Source organism: Desmodus rotundus, chromosome 2 (assembly GCF_022682495.2).
Source record: "Desmodus rotundus isolate HL8 chromosome 2, HLdesRot8A.1, whole genome shotgun sequence".
NCBI classification, from domain to species: Eukaryota; Metazoa; Chordata; class Mammalia; order Chiroptera; family Phyllostomidae; genus Desmodus; species Desmodus rotundus.
The window spans coordinates 6,099,098-6,114,935 of NC_071388.1; positions in this window are offsets into that span (position 1 = coordinate 6,099,098).

Genomic DNA, 15,838 nt, shown 5'->3' on the forward strand with positions numbered 1-15,838 from the left:
GCCACAGCACTGGCACCATGCTTCTCTCCTCCTCTGCCCCCCCCCCCCTGCTCAGCACCCCCAGGGAGAAGGAGAGCAGGACTTCAAGCCAGGACCCCATGGGGATGCATGCACCACGGGACAGACTGAGCCTGCTGGCTCAGCAGCAGACCCAGCCCCCTGAGGGCTTGATGCTGCTCGGAGGAGGCTGTCGTGGGACCCTCCTGGACAACGTCTGTCCTCATTTGTTAAAACCTGTATTTTATTGTTTGTGCTTTTACTATTGTCTGAAGTTTTCCCCCTTTGCCTCCGCCCACCCAGACCCGCCCCCACACTCCCTCAGGCAATCCCCTGCCCTGCACCAGAGCTTCCTGGGGACACTGTAGGCTGCGTAAGTCTCTGTTGTGGCGGCCCCACTGTGCAATGCAGGGTAATTAGCAGGCCCTTCCCTCCCTCTACTAGGTGCCAGTAGCAACCCCCGGTGTGTGTGTTACTCAACTGTAACCAAAAATGTCTCTAGACATTACCAACAAGTAATGTTGGGAGCCAAATCATACACACACGCACACACACACAAGCATGCGCACACGCACACATCCTCCCCCACCAAGACCACTGCCCTGAACATAGTACCAACTACTGCTACACCTGCATCGGGCGTACCCATGTTTATGACCCAGAAAGGGAGGCAGGGGTGGGACCTCTTCCATCTGCAGCCGGGCACATGTTTATTAAATAAGGAACATGGGATTTCCAGTGAAGAGATGGGCACTGGGAAGAGAGAGGCAGGATGAGACCAGGGAGTGTCCCTAGAGAGGGGCTTATCTGAGAGCCTCAGTGCAGAAGTGGCCCTGTCAGAGCCCTTTGGGGTAGTTAATATGGAGCTGAAGGTGAAAAGTCACTCTTTGTCCATAAGTTCAGGAGCTTCTAGGGACCATCTTGCAACCATGCGAAGAAAATCTGAGAGGGAAGTTAAGCAGAGGCAGGGAGAGCTGAGAGATGGCAGAGAGACAGCCTGGGGACATCACCTGAGACCCTGGACCCAGCTGGACCTGAAGCCACATTCTTCCTTCTTTCCTTCCTTCCTTCCTTCCTTCTTTCCTTTCCTCATTTACTTATTTATTTTTGATTAAGCTGGTCTGAACAGTTTCCATCACTTGCCCCTGAAGCAGTGAGATCATTGCAATACATGTCTTGGTCATATGAGTCAATTCTATGAAGCCCTGGTGTCCCCAAACCTAACTGGTCTGACTGTTATTCCATTTTTATTAATTGAGTGAGACGCCCTCCCATCCAGGGTTTGCATTTCCTCGATGTGAAAGTGGAAGACAGAGCCAAATGCTGACCCTATCTCTAACTGGAATCTCAAGGTATATTTTGGCTCCTGGACAGGAAAAAAAGATGCTCTGTTGATGTGAGCATGGCAGAGGGCTTGCGGAGCATCCTTGTCGGAGCACCGGCGCCCTGTGCTTGCTCGGAACCCCCGTGGCGGGCCTCGTCCACACCGCTGGTGCAGCACGGGGGCACCGCCCATTTAATTTCCTTCGCTTCAGAGAAAGCTTCCAGACTGCAAGATTCCTAAAGCTCTCGGGGACTTTCGTGTTTCAGCTCTTTCACAAGACTCGACGGAAGGGCTGCACTGGCGTACGTGCCCAAGAGTGACTGAAAGAATGTACGTGAGATCGTTCTTTGAATGTATCAACAGATTAACTGTGATGATTCATCAAAAACCTTCCAAGGAGAAGACATTACCCTTAGTGTCACGCACCATGAAATTCTTGTTAAGCTGCAGAATAATAGTATTATATTCACTACAAAAGCTTGCTGATGAAGGAACAAGTTATGGCAAAGAAAACTCAGAAAGGACAAATGATCAGAAGCTTAGAGGTAACTGAAGAAAAACCCTTTAATTTGTAATTGAAAATAATATCAACATTTTTTTAATCAGCAGTTGCACGCCCCAAACGCGGTATGGCCAGAAAAGACTGTGGTGCTTCGGGTCTCAGAAGCATTTCTTTTTACCTTTGGTTTCCTTCTAAACACGCAAGAACAGTCTGAGATACCCCTGGTGTGAAAGCTTTGCCGTTGGTGTTAAAGATGTTTTGTCGTAACACAACTATCATTTCTGTTTCGGGAAACCACAGGACGGGCTCGGCCCAAATAAAAGCTTTGGTTAATGAAAAACTTCGTTAGGAGGGAAAAAAACTTCTAAGCAGAGCAAGTTTTCATGTTTACCATAAAAGTAACCTAGACTCCACCTTGGAGCACATAAATATACAGACTGTTCCCTGTATACGTTGGCATTGGTTTTTTAAAAAAAGCTTTTGTATATATACATATCCTATTAAAACTTACTTGCTACTTTAATCATTTACTCGAGTAACGTCTGAAACGACTGGAGGACCCATTCATCACCGAAGTGGTCATTTTGTTCTGGCCCTGGGGTGGGGGCACATCTTGTGCAAGGGTTACGGCCCCGTAGGGCCCATCGCTGGGGAGTGTTGTTGACACCTGGCCAGAAAGTCCTTTCAAGAGTATCCAGAACACCAACTTGTTACATATCCCCACCTGTGAGTCTGTGCACATGTATTTTCCAATTTCCTGGGTCATGTTTGTTTAGGAAAAACCCAGCAGAGTATCTTTAGGTCCAAGAGCGGGGTTTCAGTTCTGAATATGGGGTGAACTGGGACACTCCCGTCAGAATGGAAACTTAGGCCCAGGACAACACCGAGACATCCCATTAAAGCCTGAGGCTCTCGGACCTCAGACTGAGGGGGAGCAGCGTTCCGTGGAGCGATGCCTGTGTGCTTGGGGCCGGTGAGGTTCGCTGTCTGTTGCTAAATTTAGCTCCGTTCTATGAGTAGTTCTTGTCTCGCTTTCACCGTGAATGAGGACAAGGCGGCTTGGGCGCATCCCCTGGGAATGGAGTCAGGTGACTGACCTTGAGACCTTTGAACTGTCCTCACTAGCAGCTTGACAGTCACTTGAGGGCCCTGTGACGTGGGGTCCAGACTGCAGGTGCAGGGCTGACATGCTGCATTTCCGACAAGCCCGCCGGTGCTCTGACCACACTTGGAAGAAAAAGATCCCATCTGTCCAGTTCAGGAAGAGTTGGCCCCAGCCACCCCGGCTTCAGGCTTCCCATCAGAAGGTAAGCTCCAGGACGTCTAGAAACTCCCGCAACCAAGCTTTCTCTGAAGACACAAAACCAGGGGTGCTTGCCCTTTTCCTCTGACAGGTGAGGACAGAGAACATGCTGTTCTAGAAGGTCCACAAGTTCAGCATTCTCATCACAGCCCGAAGAAATCCAGGTGATGCTGAGCAATGACGCAGGGCCAATCCCACAGAAATTATGGATTGTTCGCTCTGGAAAAGGCACCAGAGAGGTGAGCTCACCTGTCATCACTTAAAAAATGCATCATTACCAGGCTTTCCTTCACATGAAACCTGACGTAGAATCCAGGGCAGGAAATACTCAAAGCGCAGCTGTGCTCACGGAAAGGGGAGCTAGCCAGGCCAGGTAAAATCCCCGCCCCCTCTGCAAGCCTGGCTGAGACCTCTCCCCAGAATTCTTCAGGTTCCAGAAGAGAGTTGGAAATGCTCAGATTTTACTCAATGCACCATTTTTTTCCATTTTTTTAATCATTGGGGTGAAGTCCACGTAACATAGAATGCACCATTTCCAAGTGAACAATTCAGTGGCTTTCAGCATATTCAACAGTGTTGCGTAAACGAAACTCTATCCAGTTCCACAGCACTTGTGCCCCCCAAAGAACACCCCTCACCACGGAGCAGCCATTCCCCATTCCTCCCTCCCCAGCCCTCGGCAACTACCAACTTGCTTCTGTTTCTGTGTACCAACCTATTCTAGATATTTCAGATAAACAGAATATGTAACGTGTGGTCTTTTATGTCTGTGTTCTCTCACGTCGCAGAATGCTTTGGAGGCTCATATGTGGTAGCATGTATTAGAACTTTGTTACATTTTGCAGCTGAATGATATTCTATTGCATGGAACACCACAGTTTGTTGATTCATCTCTCCCCCACCTTTGGGCTACTGTGAATTATTGCTGCTATGAACATTTCTAAGTATCTGAGTCCCTGTTTTCAGTTCTTTGGGGTATACACCTCAATGCATGGTTTTTGCCAATGAAGAACCAGGCCACAGAAGATGGGGTGATGTGCCCAGACTCGCTCAACTAGCTCAGGGCTGAGCTGGGACTAGACACCAGGTCACGGAGGGTCTGGTCCAGCTCCACGGAACCACACCAGCCTTTTGCCCCCTCAGTAGTTATCCTCATGTTGGATCCCCTACTGGGAAACCCCTCCCTCCGTTCCTTCCTCTCCAAACCCACCTGCCCCACAAGCCTTCTCTGACCAAGCCAGTCCCTATGTCCTTCCTCAGGTTCCAGCTGTACACTAATCTCACTCTAGTCCCATGTGGCATGCCATGTAATCCACACGGTGAGTTGTCTCATGGTATCTTGCCAACCAGCGTCCACTGTAAGATCTTGGAGGACAGGAGCTTAACAAATCTTTGTGACAGGTTCATCCTGGGGTGGAAGCCTGTGAAGCCAGCTGGGTGACGCCTGGTCCGTGGGCATCCACCCTCAGCCGATACCTCCAGCACTACCATGGTGGCCGAAAGGGAATGTGATGAAGGCATGCCTCGTCACTCAACAGCAGGGACAGGCAGCCACTCTCATTTCTGGAATTCTCCAAACAGTGCAGTGTGTCACCTGCTGGGGACACCCCAGCGGTAAAGTCACCACGAACATGCAGACATACCAGTCCTGTCAACCCCATCTTGCCCACCTTAGGCCACTAGCTGTGTGGATGGAGTCCTGGCTAGAGGGCAGCCCAGGAGGGCAGTGGATGTCCCTCCTTCCACCTTGGACCACAGAATGACCAGTGGAGGCCACACTGACCAGATCGGTGACCTTGTCACCAGAGGACCTGGATCCCCATTTTCCCACTTGATCCTTTATAGAAATTGTCACTAGAGATGGGCTTTAGAGTCTTCGGGGAAATGGCAATAAAAAACACAATTTTTTAAAAACTTGATGGATTTTTAAAAAACCCATCACAGAGATTTTTATTCCCTGTTCAGGTCCTTACCGGAGTCATCGAAGGGACAGCTAATCCAAGGAAGGCCGAAAGAGGCTGATTTGTGAAAAATGGAAAAGTTAGAAAATCTAATTCCCCCTCTTTAAAAAGAAAAAGTTTCTCACATTTATAGACTTAGAAAAAGCACTATGTTTCTGTCTGAAAACTTGTGGAAAAAATAATATCCCCCTATCTCTGATGTCAAATAAAGGAGACCCATGTATGTTCACACGAAGCCAGTCTCGTCCTCACTGGTATGAATAAAGACACATCTCCGTTTTTCTAGCCACTAAAATGCATGACTGCTCAAAAATATCCACACCAAAATATTAACAAACTAAAAACCACACTCCCAAGGGACCTGGAGCAGGAAATCTACGTGTGCTTTTATCAGTGGGTGCTGGTGTCATCCAGGTGCTAACCTTAGCTCTCAACGCAGTAATCCCAGCAGCCCCACCAGGAGGGCACCGTGACCTCTGCATAGAAATGAGGAAACCACAGCTGCCTCACACACTCATGATCAGGGGGCCCCAAAAGCTCACTTTCCCCAGCACACTGGAAAGGAATTCCTAGGAATGAAGGGCTATCTGGAAGAATCTGCACGGTACCCACCAGTCCTGCCAGCCACTGTTCTTATGCTTCCGTTTCCAGTGCCTCATCAGAGAGACCCCCCCTCTCTCGACTGCCTCACCTGCCGAGCCAGCACTGTGATGGGAACCACCAGGTGTTAGGTACCAGTACTCTAACAAGAGGACACCTGTATGTATCCAATTTCCTACCAGCACCAGCTCTCCCCCCGGGCATGAAAGAGCGGAAAAGTGCTAAAGCACCCATTGGGTCAATGGTCATTGCGTGTCCTCAAGCTAGAAAACACCACTCTGCAGGAACAGAAGGAAGTATGCAGAGGGGGAGAGAGCCAGGGGCGGAAAGCGGGCAGTCCTGGGCATGGACATGGCATTCCCCAGTAGCTTCAGTATTCCTACCTGTGAATGGGCATGACAATAAAATCACACTGTTGTAAAGACAATGAGTGTGTTCACAGTAGCCAAAGGGTGGGAGCAACCCAAGTGCTCAGCAACAGATGAATGGATAGACAAAATGTGGTCCATCCATACAACGGAATATTACTAAGCCTTAAAAAGGAGGTACATTCGGGCACATGCTACCACTCATGCTAAGTGGAATAAATAGACACAGGAGGACAAACCTGTATGATTGCACTTACGAGGCACCTAGAGTAGTCGCATTGTATTACAGACACAGGAAGCAGAACAGTGGGTGCCCAGGGCTGGGGGGAGAAGGAAGTGAGGGGCTAGTGTTTGATGGGGACAGAGTTCCAGTTTGGGAAGATGGCAGAGCTTTGGAGACAGAGGGTGGTGACAGCTGCCCACCAGCGTGAATGTGCTAATGCCACAGGCCTGTGCACTTAAAAAGGGTTAAGATGGTAAGTTTTATGTTGTGTACATCTTACCATAATTTTTAAAAAATAATAATAACAAATAATAAAGTGTCTGCCCTAATCCCACCTGGTTTGTCCAGACTGAAGGTTCTGGACACACGAAAGAGAGGAATCCCCCCTGTATCACAGACCCAAATTCACTTAGACCATTGTTCTCAGTCTTAGCTGCACCTGGTGGGGAGAGAGGAGGCAGAATCTCTCGGGACAGGGCCTGAGTGGCAGATTTCCCTAGAAGTTCTATTGCATGAGTGGGTGGAGCATCACTAGCTAGATGAGCTCAGCTCAAATCACCAACTCCAGGCCTAATGCTTGTTCATCATCTGGCTATAAGATTGGAGGACACACGAAGGATTAAATGTTTTGAGTAATTCAACTCCAGAAACATGTATTGCCTAAAACAGGGCTGGCATCATAGGCAAGAGTAATCTGGGAAGCAGCACAAGGCCCTGCCCCCAAAGGGCCAACTCTGGTTTAAGGCTCAATGGTCGCCATCTTGAAATTCTTAATAGTTTTTTAACACAGTCCCCGTTCTCCTTTTGTTCTGGGTCCTGCAATTGCATATTGGGTTCTGCCAGGACCTGTTCTAAGCTCAGGGAAGACAGAGCTGAAAGGTGGGCTTTCCACCCTTGGGGAGACCACAGTCTGCAGAAGGCCAAGGACAAGTCAAGAGACTTCCTGGTCCAGCACCACCAACTGACCACCCGGACAGGGAAGCTCAGCAGAGAGCTGCCTGCAGAGGGGAGAGCAGCAGCCCTGGCTGCAGAATCATCTTGACCAAACTCACAACTGATGATAAATAACAAGTACAAGGGACGGTGACAGAGAACACGGTGCACAACCAGGCGGAGAGCAGACATCTAAGAAACCATGACTCCCGGAGTTCTGACCTCCGGCCCTGACGCTGTGCTGACTCTACCTGCTGACATTCATCTACCAACTGAAGCACCCTGTCCCCGTTTCTGCAGCTGCTGGTCTAAATAAGACATGGTAGAAAGGACAGCCAGCGACAGCTGCCGTTTCCTGGAGGCTGCCTCTGTGCCAGGCGTGGAGCTGAGTGCTCTACATGGATGACGAGTCCCCATCGTGGCTACATGAGTTGGCTACTAAATGTCCCTTCTTACAGATGAGGAAATGGAGGGTCAGAGAAGCTAAGGAACTTTCCAAGGCCATGAAGCCAGTCACCAGGTGATCGCATGGGAACTTGGGTTTTGGCTTTGATATCTGTAACGCTGCTGTCTTCTCCCTTCAGCCCAAGCCAGGTGCCTGGCAAGGCAAGTGGCCCATTTGTTAGAAACACCTTTTGAATGGTGAGTGTGGGCAGCGGCCCTCCAGATCAGGAATGCAAGCAGGGCTGTTGCTATTCACTTCAGAGGGATAATGCTGCTTTTCTCGGGAATAAACCTGGGGGCAGGGTAAACTGAAAATGTGCGATCTCAGGTAATGGGTAATAAACATGCTGGTTGGGAGCTGCTTCTAAATTAAGGCTCTGCACCTGGTCGCTATGGAACGGCTAAGGTATTAGCACCAAGCTGCAGGTGGCTTTGCGCACCAGCCATCCCTGGTTTTCCCCAATAAAACACCGCGCTTGGCTCTGCCATCAGCTTCTTCCTCTTTCTTGGTGGAAATCTACTGCTTCTTAAAGCAGTGGTGGAAAATTACAAGGTCAGTGCCACACTCAGGGCTAGAAAAGCACATACCCCACAGTGATTTCAAATGATCCAGACTTTCATCATTGAAAAAAAAGTCTGTGGGCGAGGAAGGAGGAAGAATCATGAGGCCCCAAAGCAGATGACTCATTTCAGAAAGAAATGACAGAGGCGCTTCTGAACAGACGGTTGACAGGACTCTGAGCAAATGGGGCTTTGCATTCATTCATTCAGGCATGTGTTCATTCATTCCACAAACATTACAGAGCACCAGGCTCTGCTGTGGGTGCAGGAGAAGGAGCAGCTGCCCCTAAACCTAAACCAAGAGGTCCCCCTTCCCTTCAAGTGTTCACTTGATGGGAGACAAAGCGGAAACATTAAGAAACCATATCACAGGGGCTGAGTTAGGAGGATAAAGAAAGCCAGGAAGGAGCGGGTATGGAGGCTGCTACAATTTCGAGTGGGGACTACCTGGGGAAAGGTGGCATCAGAGCAGAGATCCCTGAGGTCACTTGGGGAGAGTAGTCCCTCCAGGCAGAGGGAGCAGCGTGGCTGGAGCTGAGCACATGGGCAAGCAGGCTGGGTCCAGGGAGGGCCTGGTGGCCACCCGGAGCACTTTGGCTTTGCTCTGTGTGACATGGAAGCCACTGCTTTGTGCAAAGGCAGCAAGCAATGGGACTTGCCTTTTACCAGGCTCCCTCTGGGGAGCACAGAGCTGGGAGACCAGGGAGGAGAATGTGCAGGATGAGGGGACAGGGGGTGGGGTGCTGGTGGGGAGAGGGCCTAGCTGTGCGTTGATGGGATGTGGTTGACAGACGGTAGAGATTTCCAGGTCGTGCATACCTCTACCTCATCCATGGACATTCCGGACCCCAGGAGTCTCACCAACAGGTCTCCTTGGTATGGCCGGTGGGAGACAGAGGTCCCCATCTGTGTCTGCAGCCGGTGCTGACAGGCGCCCGGAGCCGTGGCAATATTATTCCCAGCCGCCCTGGGGGCAGGTCGGATCTCTGTTTGCTGGCAGGAAGGAACACGTGGATGGAGGATGCAAATAGCTGGAACCAGTAGAAATGGTAGCCATGGGTCGCACGTTGGCCTCGAGCCACGTGGCTGCCCTACGTGCACACACCTGTCCTGTGCGTGCTGACTGAGGGAGAAAGCTGTTTCCCCTCATTTCCAGGCCAAAGAGCAAGGTGTGGAACCACACCTGCAACCTGATTCCCTTTGCTGTGAAAACGGTCTGAATTTTAGATCACGATTAGTGAGGAGTAGACAATACATCTGAAGGTCTTCAGAGGTTGGCTGTGCAGAGTTTATCAGAATAAAATCAGAATAAAAACAGCTCAACGTGGAGAAAAGTTTTCCTTCCTCATCCCCAAACTTCAAGGCATGCAGGTATTTCTTTTAAACAATTAACGTATTGATCACCTGACCTGAAGAAGCAATTACTCTCAGACCTCAAATGCGAGCCATTCCAAAGCAAACATCATAGCAGGTGTGGCTCCAGTTAACCTGGGTGATGATTAACCGGGTTTTGCATCTATACCCTGAATCACTTTCAAGTTAACAGAGTACAGTTCTATGTCAAGTTTCTGAAGAGGCACTGGACGGCTTTCAGGCAGGACTTACGTTAAAACAAGTGTGCAAAGTTTCCCTAGGAAAGCCCTTGGTGGGCTCTGAGTGGGGGGAGGGGTCATTACAACAGCAGCCCCAAGCAAGGCAGATGGGGTGGGTTGACTGGTGGCCCCCCCAACAGACATGTCCATGTTCTAACCCTCAGACCCTGAGAATGTGACCTGATGTGGGGAAAGGGGCTTTGCAGATAGGATGAAGTTAAGGATCTCAAGATGAGATCTTCCAAGATCTGAGTGGGCCCTAGACCCAGCACTGAATGTTCGTATAAGAGATGGAAGAGGACACACAGAGGAGAAGGCCACGTGAAGACAGAGGCAGAGACCGAGGTGATGCAGCCACGAGCCAAGCACTGCCTGGGGCCACCAAGAGCAAGATGAGGAAGCGTCCTCCCGCAGAGCCTTCAGGGGGCAGGGCTCTGCCAACTCTCTGAGCTCGGACTTCTGGCCTCCAGCAGCACGGCACAGGTCTCTAAGCCATCCAGGTTGTGGCGTTTTGTCACAGCAGCCCAGGAAAGGAATCAGTCTCCAAAAGGGAACACAGGCCTTTCAGCACCTGGATTTTGGACTTGGGAGCCCCCACGCAGGGAACCAGAGGAGCCACACACGCTGTTTCTGGCCTTCTACCTACAGAACTGTGAGATGGGTGTTGTTTTGAGCCACTAAAATTGTGGCAATTTGTTACAGTAGCAACAGGACACTGGCACAGTGGAAGAGTGGGATGTCATGTGAGTGCCCAGAGGGGACATTGGCCTCCCTGGAGGGTGGGGGAAGGCCTTTTCCAATGAGAGGCTTCAGGCTGAGAGTGAAGATGTGGGTTGTGGAGAAAGTCCCAGATGGAGGTCTCGGGGACCTGTGGGTGCTGAACGCAGAAGTGATGTCCCCAGTTTCACCGATTGTCACAGTTCCAGGCAGCAGAAGCCAGGGTCCTAGAAAACAGACAACCCAAAGGTCTGGTGGCCTCAGCCGACGCTGAAGGCAGCCACTTCCAGAGAGGCCTGCCATCGCTCTTGCTGGCCCAGAGGTTGAAGGAACTTGGTCCACAGAATATTATGTGTTTAGGGTGACAGCCCAGGAAGCCCCATGACTGACAGTTTCTTATGTCGCCCCATAGTTATGGGGTGAAACGAAGTCAACCATGGGCACATGGCAGTTGACCAAGGGACCCTGCCTCCCTGGAGCCTTTCCAGTCGAGTCTCGGGCATGATGCTGGCTTTCCATCTTCTCCCAAATCCCCCAAGAAAACCGTGGTACTCCAGTTTCTTTCCAAGCGAAATTCAAGTCTGCCCAAACATCTGTTCCAAAACATTCTGTTCAGACCCCAGTGACATTAGGCAAACTCTTAAAATATCTTGGGTAACTGGCCAGAGCTGTGTGTTTCATGCGCTGAGAATCCCACAAAATCCACAGTCTCTGCATAGCACCTAAAGGGGTGCAGAGAAGCTTCACCCCGGGCCCCAGTCCACCGTCCACTGAGGCCAGTGAGCTCTTGCGAATACTCTAATCACAGTGTTGTTGTTTTTTAACTGTTAAATATGTTTGAGTAACACCTTTCTCTAAAATTAGTCTGACTAGTACAAATTGCAAAATCTCCATTATATCTTTTCAGCCACACGCAATGAGGATTTCTTGGTGCAGGGTAAACTCAAAGACGATCAGTATCATTCTGTCCCAAGGAATAGGTCCAAGAGAAGGGTCAGATCCAAGTTTTCTCTTGTTGTGCCAATGAGAACTTTTCCATCATCCTTGACCTCCCTCCTGCATGTCTAGCTCCCCATCCACGCAGAGGATATAGGTAGGAGTTTGGTTGAAAATGTAACAGAAAGCATAACCCTGAGACATGAAGACCTCGTGGGTATTTGCCTGCTGAGTACAACCAGAGTGAGTTTTTTAGAAAGGACTAGAAAAAGAGTTTAAAAGCCAAAGAGAGTTTGACTTGTGTGTGACTGACAAAGGCCAGTCTAACGTGGGCTACCACCTCCATAACTATTTGTCGTTGCCTAGAATTAAAAAACACAACCAATCAAGCAGCTGGGTGCCTAGCACAGTTCTCCGACCCCGTCTGCCTGGGAAACCGCCGTGGAGCCCCTGCAGACAGAGGTCCTGCGCACTCTTCTGCCCCACTCCTGCCATCAGCCAACGAAAGTGGCACTTGTAAGAGACAGATGGACCCAGCTGAGAACCCAGGAGGGCAGAGGGAAAATTATTTTTCTTCCTCTACAGGAAGGAATCTCAGACCAGGCATAAGGAGGCAGGATGGGCTGAGGGGTTCGTCCCCCCGGTAACAAGGAACCCAGTGCTCCTCCTAATGTCTTGGGTCAGAGAAGTCTCCTCTCAGGCATTGACCTCTTGACAACCACCTTTCCTGCGATAGCCTCTTGTTTTCATGTTTCCGTGACTCTGGCTTGGTTTTGAAATTTGGGGGGAAGTTCCATGGCACCATTAACTATCCAGGAATGTCCTGTCACTAGATCGGGCACTCTGTAGAAAATTGTCACCCTTGAGAGAAGGGGGAAAGGCACCTGAGGGCTTGAGAACAGATGTGCCACCGGGACATGTGAATTGTTTTGAGCCGAAGGCAATTGAGTCCCCGTAGCTCACAAGAAACGTTTACCTCTCCCTTAAAGAATTTAAACGTGGGGCTTTGACCATGGAAAGAGTTATTGCCGGAAATAACTTTTTATGGTCGGGGCAAACTTCTAACCACAGAACATCTGCTCTTCTTTTCGTCCCCCCTTCTGAAGCCCCAGGGTGACCCTCAGCTCCTCCTCAGCTCAGAGCATCACACACACCTCGTCCCCCTTACTGTCCCTGAACCTCTCGTTTAAATGTGGGGTCTCTGACTGCCTCATGTACAGGGGGTTCTCATGCTCTTGTAATTAAATTGTTTACTTTCTCTTGTCAGCCTGTCCCAGGTCAATTTAATGATCAGTCCAGTCGGAAGAACTTACAAAAACAGAGGAAGGTTTCTCCCTGCCCCCCACATCTAAGGCATCCATCCTTGTGAACTGGGATGGCGGGAACATCCCCACTGTAAGATGGCCAGACCAAGAATCAAAGATGGTTCTCATCACACCTTAAAGTACTGCAGCCCCGGTGAGGTCACCCTGAGGGCTATTGTTCCCAGCACTCTGGCCTGCATTTTCTGGTTATCAAAACATCCCTGGGTCCAGACAGGTCACCGTGCCCTGGAGCTTCCAGGCCCCATGTCCTGGAGCCACATGAAGGTGGTTCTAGTCCTGGGCAGAGGGCATGCAGAGGCACTGAGCTGGCCTCAGAGACCCACAGCTGCCTCTTTCCTGCCAGCACAGAGGGTCAGAAAACGCTCATCTCATTGGTGCTCAGGGGGGTGGTTTTGTCCTCTCCCCACCCCGCCCCCCAAGCATGTGGCTGGGTCTGGGGCTGGGCCAGGGTGAGGCGAGGAGCAACAAGAAGAAAAATGCAGGAGGTCTGCATTCACAGATCCTGCAAGTTTTGGGTGCCTTGCTCACCAGCCTTTGTCATGCCCTGGCCTAGAGAGACTCCAGTCATGACTGGGGGAGGGGTAGCTCCTGGCTACCTCTGCTGGTGAAGAGGACAGCCCCCACGGCAAAGTAAGATCCAGCCCAGAAGGCCGGTGGCGCCAAACTGAGGACACCTGGGCTAGCCTCACGAGTTTAAGAAAGAAATGCAAGCCACAGTTGATCGTGGAATTTCGAATTCTGAGGAGAGCCAGCCACCAGCTTCCACCTGCTGTAACTGCCCAGGCAGAGTGAGTTAGCAACCTGAGCCTCCCGTAACACTACTCTCGAATTGTTGTGGTTTAACAGGCTCAGGCCTCAGGCCGCGCAGGGAAGCCAGGTGGGGGCACCTCTGTCGGGAGCAAGGAGCCAGCCTGGCAAGTGGGGTGGGCCCAGCTGAGCTGGTGGTTTAAATATCCCCAACCATCTGCCAAAATCATAATCTCAGCATTATTTTTATCCCAATAAAACCCGGTGACGTAGGCTGGGGCCACGGTCACCATCCCTCTGGGTTGATGAGCAGACTGAGGTACAGGGAGGTCCAACGACCCGTGGGAGGTTGTACAGCACACAGCGAGATCCTGGGCAGCCAGAGGCCTGCCTTCTGGACCATTCGTCCATCACACACTTCGAAACCAAGAGGGAGCCCCACACTTACTTCAAAACCAAAGGTGCAGAACCTTGACTCCCGGGAAAGGCTCACTGCTCAGAGCTTCCGAGCAGCCTTAACAAGCAGGCCGCATGTGCAGAACTGGAGGTTCCGGGTCAGTGCCAGTGATGGAGGAGAGCACCCAGGGGCCCACTCCATCTGAACAAAAGAGGACCCATCGCTGTCAGAACCGCTTCCTCTTCAGTCAAGCGCACTAACATCCCCCCCGTGTCTCTCTGAGTATCACCCTCACGTGAAGTCGAAGCAGATCTTTGATCCCGGATCTTTGTGCCACGTGCTCTCCCACCCTCTAATTCCTTCCTCTCGGCATCTCTGTCTCGGTCTTTCCCCGGGCCTTGCAGGGCAGGGCCTGGACCCGCCGTGTCTGCTTTCAAGCAGAAATGAAGAAACAGTGTTCAGAGCTAACGAGTCCAGCTGGCCCAAGGAGTGTCCTTGCTCACCATGTCAATGGTACTGACGCTCCTCTGCCCATTTCACGGGCACACGCGTACATGGACACGGAACTGGGCGCTGCTCCCCGCCCCGGCCCCGCTCTGTGACGCCCACACAGTGGAGACTCCCAACAGCACTGCCATCAAACACCCTTTGGAGAAGCCGCTCCGTGCCAGGGCCGTGCTGCATGAGGTCTCCATATACGCTGAGAAAACAGCCAGCTGTCAGCTCTATGGCAGTTATGGCTCACCTGGTGCAGACCTCAGTGGGTGCTCACCTTACAAAATGGACGCCACAAAGAGGTGAGCGCATCCGCCGACAGCTGGGTTGCCCTGACGAAATCCCAGCTCTGCCACTTAGAACTAAGTGACCTTGGGCAAGTCACTCAGCTGGAATGGGCCTCAGTTTCCACTTCTAGCAAAAAGGGATGCTCACCAGGCCTGGTCCTAGAGTAGGCGTGGGGACTGAAGGGATCAGCAGGTATAAAAGCTCAGCCTTGTGCAGCCCAGAGGGATCCTCAGAAGCAGTGGTTGCTCCATTTATCTTCGCAATAGCCCTGGAAGTGGATATTTTGGGGCTTCTTATCACAGATGAAGAATCTGAGGCTTATCCAGTATATGTGATTTGCTGCAGGTCACAGAGCTACTCAGTGGCAGATACATGTAACCCCAAAGCCAAGCTCACTTCCCTGAATGCAGCCAGGTTGGGGGTCAGCATAGTGGGTGACTAGTTGGGAGGAGGGGGCTCACCTCACATTCAGTGGCTATACACCCTTCACAAGGGTGACTCCAACTTGCTTCTAATGGAAATCTAGCCTTGCATCGAATGGAGAGGATGGCAAGGCCAGGTAGCACCTTCTCTTTTTGGTGAGTGGCAGAGCCTGAAGCGTAAGAACCAGCCTTGTGGTGGGCATGAAAAAGCATCGGTGGGCATGAAAAAGCATCCGTGGGCCTTATTTGAGATGCTGTTTCTTCAAGGCCTGGGGCTCTATTTGGTTCCCCCTTGTAATGCTGGAGTCGATGACTCAGTCAGAGGAAACCCAGGGGGAGGCCCCGCTGGCTGCTGACTATCTTGCCTTGTGTCCCAGGGTGTCACCGCCCCTGAATCCGTCATCATGGACAAGTAGCCTGCGGTCAGGGAGAGGCAGGAAGGGGCCTGGGGACCTCCCCTCCAAAGGGAAGGGGATCAGCCTTCCGCTCTACCCAAGACTCACCTGACCTTTCTTCTTGCCCAACCCCCTCATTTCTCCCAAAACCTGTCCCCACCCTTTATGGCCCCAGTCTCCAGCTTCCTATTGTCACCTTCAGTAGTGGGCAGTTCTCGTCATGCTGCTGAGGGAGTAAGGGTCTTGTTAGCTCAGGCGGGTGATACACGATGGATGACTGAAGGAAGGAAGGACGGGAGGACAGTCTG